The 9,570-nt window shown below is 45.2% G+C and overlaps 1 pseudogene; it reads right to left on the bottom strand.

Moving 5' to 3' along the window:
• Positions 1-2,055: 2,055 nt before the first annotated feature.
• On the bottom strand, positions 2,056-7,370 carry LOC134445544 (cis-aconitate decarboxylase-like; annotated as a pseudogene).
• Between the last annotated feature and the right edge of the window lie 2,200 nt (positions 7,371-9,570).

The raw sequence follows: 9,570 nt of genomic DNA on the forward strand, positions 1-9,570 counted from the left end.
AGTCCTCTTTCCTGACAAACAAGTTCTTAACGCCTTAGTGCAGAGCCTATGTTGTAACCTTACTGTAACCTTACTGTAACCTTACCAAAATTGTAATGACTATATCTTAATTTGTTACTTAAGGCTCTCTGTAAAGTCAGAACAATGTTGCTATTATATGATGTAGTTGAGTATTTTCAGCAAAGAGTGAATCAGCCTGTCAATGTGCCCTTCTGCAGTAATAGGCTACGAAGAGTATACCACTTCTAATGAATTGGAGAAACTGAGAAAATTAAAAAAGGTACATAACTGTAGCATATAGGTTTTTAATCGTGTACAGTGGCGAGTGCAACTATATGCAGGGCCGCTGCTAAGGTTTTGCAGGCCCTAAGTATAACTGGTCAGGTGCCCCCCTCTCATAATTAAATAACAATAATCATAATCTACTAAATAATAAATATGTGTTGTAATATAATTCCTTTTTTTCATGACGTTTTATAGTCAATCTCAATTTATGAGGCCCCAATTTTAGGGGCAAACTGGTTGGTGCCCCAAGCATCGGTTAGTGCACTAAGCACACTGCGTACTCTGCTTATGTCTAACGGCGGCCATGACTATACGCCACTATGTTGGCCCATCAGAAACCAGTGTGCTTTTTGGAGGGGTTGCATGCAACACCCTGTGGAACTACTGAACTTGTTAATGTGACTTCTGTGTCACAGCAATATGATGATGTCATTTGCCATTGATTATTAGGGAATTATATTTATTTTGATAAGATTGGACAGAACAAACAATAACATTATCTTTGGGAGTGTTCCCCCTTACACTTAAATACTATGGTCCTTATTACATCAACTAGGACGCTGTACCTTATGGGTTAGGGGTAGGGGCAGGGGTGTTAAACTCACATTCACTTAACAACTTCATTCATTAATTTAAACATTAAGAGGGAAATACAAGCACGTCATTATGAAACAACAGCTCTAAAGAAGACAACAGAAAGCAAAGAAACCTATTCACAGAAACTTTCAATGTAGATTTACATTTACACAGGACAATACAGTACTTATAGATCAGTTTCAAGACCAGGCAATGATTCCATCAACAAATATATATACATATATATACATATATATATATAACAACATGTTTTCTGTTTATATATATATATATATATATATATATATATATATATATATATATATATATATATATATTTTTTTTTTTTTTTTTTTTTTTTAAACAAACAGAAAACATGTTGTTCGGTAAGGAACCCTTGATCAACTAGGTGGAAGTGTCATGGCTGACATCATTTTCACTGGCTTCTTCATCCATCAAAGTCCTCATTTTTTGTCAGGATTAATTTACAAAACTCAAGCAGATGACAGCAATGCATGATATGCTGCTACTGTATATTATACTCTAATATTGGCGTCAAAACAACCAGTTAAGGTTCATTGCATAGTCTGCTTCAAGAATTGAAAGAAAGAAAAGCAAAAAGAAAAGAACAAAAACATCTTCCAAATATCGAACAGCTAATAGCAGATAGAACAGCTAAATTAAATCAGGAATATATTTACAGCATTTACACAGTATCAAGACCAGGGAATGCCAAAACCGCTGCTCGCAAACACACATTGGCACACTGGTCAATTAAATTTTTTGCAGATTCTGGTCCTAAAGAGTGTTTCTCTAAAGCATGGTTTGTAACTATGTTAGCTACTATGTCAGTTGCAATGCAATAATCCATTGGCAACAAACTAAGTTTCTAATTGGCTAGCAATAACGCTTTCGAAAAACGCAGTCCTGAACGATGAGCAGAGCACAGCAGAACCTCATTGAGAAGGAGGTGGGGAACAGTGACAGCTGGGACATCCTTACATTACATTACATTACATTACACTTAGCTGACACTTTTATCCAAAGCCAGGGTATTGGTTACAGTCCCTGGAGCAATGTGGGGTAGCTGTGCTTTGCTCAAGGGCACTTCAGCCATGGGATGGAGGTGTACAGAACCTGCAACCCTCTGATCTTAGGACCACCTCCCTAACCATTAGGCCATGGCTGCCCCCTTCACTGGATCTGGTCGAGCAGCGTCTGACAGTCGGCCAGGCGATCCAGGTGCTCCACGACCTCGATTAGCCCCTCGACCTTCTCCTGGGGCAGCACGGTGCCGGCGTTGCTGCGGAACTTCTTGCACAGGCTCTCGTCGCTGAGCGGGTTGCGCCAGTGGTCGTAGAAGGTGTCGCAGCGTCCAATCAGGACGTCGCCGCTGTCCAGCGTCACCACCACCTCGCCGTACATGCGGTCGAAGTTGGCCGGGTTGTCGTGGGGATGCTCCACTCGCACCTTTACCAGCAGGGAATGCAGTTCGGGCCGCCGCAGGCCCTCCTCGGAGAACGAGCGCACCGTCACCTCGCCGTCCAGCAGCGCCGTGCAGGCGTTGAACTGGAAGGAGTGGCGCGCCTGGTGCTCCGACTCCGGGAACGGCCGGTTGATGTATTTGGACGGCGGCACGCGCAGCAGGATCTGGCGCACCCCTCCGGTGGACACCCGGCCGCCTGACTCCACCAGGGCTTTGTGGACGGTGGCAGCAGCAGGAAGCGGTGGGGGTCGTACTTGTCGTCGGGCGAGGCCAGGGGACGCGGGGCGTAGTCCTCGTAGAAGGCGCTGAAGCCAGAGACCCCGGGCACGGCATCCAGCACCAAGGGACTGGCCTCCAGGCCTCTAGAGGCCAGCAGTGCTGCCTCCAGGCCCAGGCGCGCCGCGTTGCCGATGTGGAAAGGCTTGGACTGCGTGGCGGCGTTGGCCATGGGAGCGCCCGACAGCGAGGCGGCGATGGCCAGGGCGTGGCTGCACTGGGCGCGCTCCAACGAGAGCAGGCGGGCGCACGCTGCCGCGCTCCTCATGGTGACCACCACTATTGGCGGGTGAAACCTGACCGTGAGAGGGATGCGGAGAAAAGGATGAGAAGAAAAAAAAGAAATTCAATGCAGAAGATGTTAAATCATCGATTTAAATGTTGAATTAACACTGCATATTTTTACTCCGTGTGATGCTGTAAAACACTACATGATGCTCTCTCCCATACCTGGACCACCATCCTAAGATGAAGCAGGAGATGAAGATGGAAGCTACACCGTCGAAACATGTCGGGTAAAACTTTTACATGTCTGAAGAAAAAACAGTTCTACATAATGAACGTTATACATCTACTACATAGTGCTGCTTTAATGTTTTTGCACACCTCTTTGGAATGTTGGCGGCCTCGTTGGAGAACCTCAGGAAGCACCCCTGGACCTCGATGCCCACGTTGAACGCCAACAGGAAGTCCATGCCGCTCGGAGTCCATGGAGTGGGACTGTGGGTTGCAATGGGTTTGGGAGGTGGAGGAAGGGAATGGGAGAAGAAAGAGCAGCTAGATTAGATGTAGACCTAGAAATATAAAGTCAGTGCAAGAAAAAAGAAACCCAAACAAAATAAAAAAGGATGATTTTTTATTTTTTTATTTTTTTTAGTCTTTGCTCTCTTTTGAACACTTCCTGTTATTCTCTTTCTTGGCTGTGCTCTTCAACATGAGCAAATTACATAGCACCCTAAATCTCAGGATCTCTATCCTGAAGGTATGCAATGCAGGTTAACTCCAATGTTTTTGGCTCTCCTCTATCCTGAAGGTATGCATGCAATGTAGCTTACTTCAGTGTTTTTAGCTCTCCTCTATCCTGAAGGTACACAATGTAGTTTACCTCAGTATTTTGTATCTCTCCTGAAAGTACACACTGCAGCTTGCTTCAGTGTTTTAAACTCTTCTCTAGAAGCGTAGAAGAGTAAAATAGCTTGCTTTAGTGGCCTTGGCTTGCCTCTCCACCGTCATCCCATGTGTTTATCTACTTGGTCACAATAGACTTAAAGCTCTTGTGGGGTCATCCCTATGTTCCCCGGGTCCTATGTTCACCTCTACCGGGGAACATAGGACCCTCTTTTCAAAAAAGGGTCCTATGTTCCCCACTGCTGCAAAGTAGACTGCCACATGACAAAGTGCAGGTTGCCGTTGCAACTGTGACAGGTTAGGTTTAGGGATAGTTTTGGTCAGGGCATAAATTTCAAACTCAGACACATTGCATTACTGACAGGTTAGGTTTAGGGATGGTTTTGGGAAGGGCACAATTTGAAAACTCGGAAACATACAATGCGGGGAACATAGAACCCTTTTTTACAAAAAAGTTCCTAAGTTCCCCGGTCCCATACAAACACAGGGGAACATAGGACCCGGGGAACATAGGACCCGGGGAACATAGGACCCGGGGAACATAGGACCCGGGGAACATAGGTACGCTCCCGCTCTTGTGTGGGTCAGGATATGGCCCTATAGATGTCTGGCCTGCTTTGCTTTGCTCTGCTCTGCACTGGTCTTGTCTTGTCTGGTCTGGACGGATGGACGAACAAGAACAAAAACAGTCCGGCCGTCCAGAAACCCTAACCACAGGAAAGGCTGAACGAGACCAATAACAGACTTTGGGAATGTCGTGCTCCCGGCTCGGTAAATAGATATTACGAGGGAACATCCCTAATATTTCCTGAGAGAGGGGTAATGCCTGACGGATTACGCACCACCTCCGTGTTATTAGCCTCGGCGGATGGCTTCTCTCCTGCCCAAAACACCTCCAAACAGGGAAGCCGATTGGGGAGGTTTTGATGGGGCAAAGGGGCCTGTTGTCCAAGGCCCAGGGAGAGAGGGGGCCCAGAATCAGATTCTCTCAAAATGTATTGAATTATGCGTTGACAGCAGGGACTTCCAGATGAGTTTGTTCCGGGCCCGACCAAAGCTGTCAGTGCCAGCGGCCCTGCCTCCAAAGCACTGTTCTAACGTTTGATCACCACCCCTCCCGAGAGAGGCTTTGTCTCGGGCGGCTACCACTGTGTTCATGAGAGTGAGGGAATGAATGCCTCATGGATTCTTACACATTGCCTCTGTGTTACATAGTACCCTCGGAGGACAGTTTCTCTTCTTAAAGGGACACTGTGTGAAATGTTTTGTTTATTTCCAGAATTCATGCTGCCCATTCACTAATGTTACCTTTTTCATGAATACTCACCACCAGCATCAAATTCGAAGTATTCATTATGACTGGAAAAATTGCACTTTTCATACATGAAAAGGGGGATCTTCTCCATGGTCCGCCATTTTGAATTTCCAGAAATAGCCATTTTTAGCTGCAAAAATGACTGTACTTGCACCATACTAGAAAATATTACTTTATTACTTAGTAAACTTTCATGTAAAGATCAAATTTACCAATAGGCAGCCCCGTTTCAATGAGCAGCATAGTTGCAGTACCTTTTTTGACCATTTCCTGCACAGTGTCCCTTTAAGTCCCTTTTAGAAGTGATGGTCATCTGACCACAAATTCGAAAATTGAAAATGACAACAGTCAAAGGGCACTGGGTTACTATGCTGGCGACCCAGGTTCGATTCTGGCCTGGGTCATTTGCCAAATCTTCCCCGTCTCTCTCTCCCCGCTCATTTCCTGTCCCTCTGTAACTGTCCTGTCACAATAAAGGCATAAAAAGCCCAAAAATATCTTGAAAATAAAGGTCGTCTGCCTGTGAGCATGAGGTTGCGAGATAGAGATTTGAGACACTCACTGCGACGCCATTAACAAAGGCTGCCAGGGTGGGTGAAAGTCTTGTGTTCTTGCGGCCGTACACAGAGCTGATGTCATCTGGCGCATACATGTGCTGCAGAGAGAGAGAGAGAGAGAGAGAGGGAGAGAGAGAGAGAGAGAGAGAGAGAGAGAGAGAGAGAGAGAGATGCGTCAACCTCATTTGGAGAAAAAGGAAAGAGATAGAGAGTTCCATCGAATGCTTATAAGGTTAGATTAGTCACTACATAGGCTACAACAACCTCCCCATCCCCTATGCCCTGACCCCAACACACACACACACACACACACACACACACACACACACACACACAGAGGAGTAGAGTGCACTCTATAAAGTCTAGGTGCCCTGGCTTGAATAGCAGGTGCTATTCACATATACACAGACACAGACACAGACACAGACACAGACACAGACACACACACACACACACACACACACACACAAATGTGAGACATGTGAGACACATGAGACACACACAGATACAAGCTAGGCCTGTGCAGTCGCCTTCGACTGCTTAAGGTATATCCCCGAAACGCGACGCTTCCAGTCCCCCATTATTCCTACCACTCCCGTCCACCTTTTCATAAACGTATATGATAAATACAAAATATAAAATAAATAGATTTAATATCTATACATAGATCTATGACGTGCATAGGCTTAAAACCAAACGACTATTGTGAAAATGAAGCAAAAAAAAATGGGGCAAATGATAACACTGTTTTAATGTTTCACTATTACATTGGATGTAACACATTAGGTACAGTGTAATAACCAGTGTAACAATATTGAATAGGCTACCATGTGATACCAGTGTAACACCATGTACCAATTTTGTACTTACATCATGTATTTGTGTGTAAGTGGTATTACGTGGCATTGCATATTGTTACACTGGTTATTACACTGTACCTAATATGGTAATAAGGTGTTACCGGGCCAATCAATCCACCCAGTCAGAAGTTATGGGCCAAATGCAAATTCCGCCATTTTGAGAGTGTTGACCTCCACACTCGAATCAGTTCATGAACCTACCCTAGAGCATTGACACACCAAATCTGGGACAAATCCATCCAACTGGTCAGAAGTTATGGGCCAAACAAATATTCGGCCATCTTGAATTCAGCCATCTTGAAAGTGTTGACCTCCAAACTCAAATCAGTTCATGAACCTACCCTAGAGCATTCACACACCAAATCTGGGATAAATCCATCCAACCGGTCAGTAGTTATGGGCCAAACAAAAATTCGGCCATCTTGAATTCAGCCATCTTGAAAGTGTTGACCTTCAAACTCGAATCAGTGCATGAACCTACCCTAGAGCATTCACACACCAAATCTGGGACAAATCCATCCACCCGGTCAGAAGTTATGGGCCAAACAAAAATTCGGCCATCTTGAAAGTGTTGACCTCCAAACTCGAATCAGTTCATGAACCTGCCCTAGAGCATTCACCCAAAAAATCTGGGACAAATCTAAACATCCGATCAAAAGTTATCGCATTAACACGAAGGACCGGACGCGGCGGCGGACGCAAAACCATTACATCCCCGACGCTCCGCGTTTCGGGGATATAATTACATCCCCGACGCTCCGCGTTTCGGGGATATAATGAACCCTTACCTGGCAGTGACGTAGTGCCAGCTCGAAGACCTCTGTGGTGCTGCCAATGAGGCCCACGCCCAGGCTGTCCAGCACCATGCGCTTGCTCCGCTGAAGCACGGTGGGGGACAGGTGCTGCGGCTTCACCCCCTGAATGAAACGCCCGAAGCTGCTGGTCACCGTCTCCTCTGGGGCTGGACACTCCACCACTGTTGGAAGGGGGTTTGGTTGGGAGGGAAGTGTTGCATCAATTATTTGTGTGTTACTTTTGAATTAAAACTGGGGTAAATGCATTAACTCAACGACACTAAGATGCACTTTTCTAGAGAGTATTAGGGCCCAGAGTACTCTCTTAGTGTTGAAGCAACATTGCATAACACGCCGCATTGGGGATTAGCCATGGCTATAAATGCTATGATGATTCTGTTGGGCTTGCATAGCCTACATGATGTGTGTCTAACCCTATCAAATAAACCAAACTTTGTGGTATCAACACTTCAGAGTAAATCCTGATAAGAGTATTACGTGTAACAAGACTTTGCAGCGTCAAGTACTCTAACAAAAGAGTCCGTGTAATATTTTGCAGGTGGCCGGTGTATTTACAACTTCTCAAGTTCACAATATTTACATAATATTGAGTAAACTCAACTCTGAAAAAAAGTATTTTTGAGTGGGACCAAATGCTATCTGAAAGAAAGAAAGAAAGAAAGAAAGAAAGAAAGAAAGAAAGAAAGAAAGAAAGAAAGAAAGAAAGAAAGAAAGAAAGAAAGAAAAAACATACCTTCAAAGGCTGACTTGTGCAGACCCCGAACTGCTGACAATGGAGTGGTGGCTTTCTGCAAACACACACATGCATGCACGCACACGCACACATACACACACACACACACACACATACACACACACACACACCATCAGCATCATTGGAAAAAAGCCACAAGTGACAAAAGCGTGTAAATTCCACAGCCCCTCCCTGTTGAACTGCATGTCAACAAAACAGGTTCTTCAAATCCTTCTTCCTCTGTGAAAAAGAAAGTTTCCAAACCTACGACACTGGATTTCCCTTGGGCATATGATGACGTTTCTCTACTCTATCCCCTCTGTTTCTCACCCACCTCTCTTTGTCCCTTGTAAAGCTTATCTTCGCTATATCCACAAGCAGGCCTGGAATTTCGTCATTTTAGGGGCAAGGCCACTTGACAGGGCATCAGAGAGGGCATCAAGGCCACTGTGGCTTTATGGCAGATATTTTTTCAAGGGCACAAGGCCAAAGTGGGAGGGCACGGGGGTCCTTGCAAAATTCCTGCCCTGTCCACAAGCTTATTTTACACCTCGATACCTTTTATCTCCCCCAGGCCTGTCACAACCAGGCAAGCAAACTAGGCAATTGCCCCCAGGGCCCCCAGCTGAAATATCAACTTCACGAAGTTTGGCAGCACCTTAATAAAATCAATGACAGAAAAAATGCAATGATGCTGCCATCAAAATCTCTCTTGGGGGGGGGTTACCAATAGTTTGGTGGGAAATCAAACGGTCCCAAGTCCGTATTTGCCCAGGGCCCCCAAATACCTCGAAACAGCCCTGACTCGCCCTCTCCCATAGCCTGGGAACTCCCATACTGCCTTTAGTTCTACATAATAGTTTCGATCTGAAAGACAGTCTGGGGAGGATGACTCATAACGGCCAAGATCATGGTCCCTGTGTCATAATGGCCAAACATTCCGACCTTTACAGTTTCTCTGCCCAATCAGAGAGCAGGGCAGTGTGTCATAATAGCCAAGTATTCCGCCCACCACGGAATTTACAATAGGCAACTCCCCAGACCTAATCTCACTTGTGATTAGGTCTGGTGTTAACCAGGCAACCTCTCCCACACACAGGGCTGGCTTTGAGAGTTTTGAGAGGTGCAAAATTGGCTACCAGAGAGCCACAAGAATGCAAATACATCTGTTGCTGCTGCTCCTGCTGCCAAAGGCTTCAAATTCCCTCAAATAACCACACACACACACCCTCCACCTCCTCTGGCAAATACTGCCCTACATTCCCCCTACATCAGAAATCAGAAAAAATCTACATCTCTCCATCAAATTACATGGAAGAAATAAAAAGGACAAAAAGCAAACAGACAAAAACAAACGAAAAACACAGATTGAAAATATACACATTGAGTAGGGCTGGGCCGTGACCATTACCTTCTTCAGGTAAGTGGTTATGTCTTCTGCTCTTTGCCTTCTCTGCTCTGCTGTTCAGGTTTTAAACAATATTTTTAAAAAATTTAAAAAACACTTAGAGAGCTGATTTAACATCTTCAAGACTGTAT

The sequence above is a fragment of the Engraulis encrasicolus genome, chromosome 1 (genome assembly GCF_034702125.1).
Source record: "Engraulis encrasicolus isolate BLACKSEA-1 chromosome 1, IST_EnEncr_1.0, whole genome shotgun sequence".
NCBI lineage: Eukaryota > Metazoa > Chordata > Actinopteri > Clupeiformes > Engraulidae > Engraulis > Engraulis encrasicolus.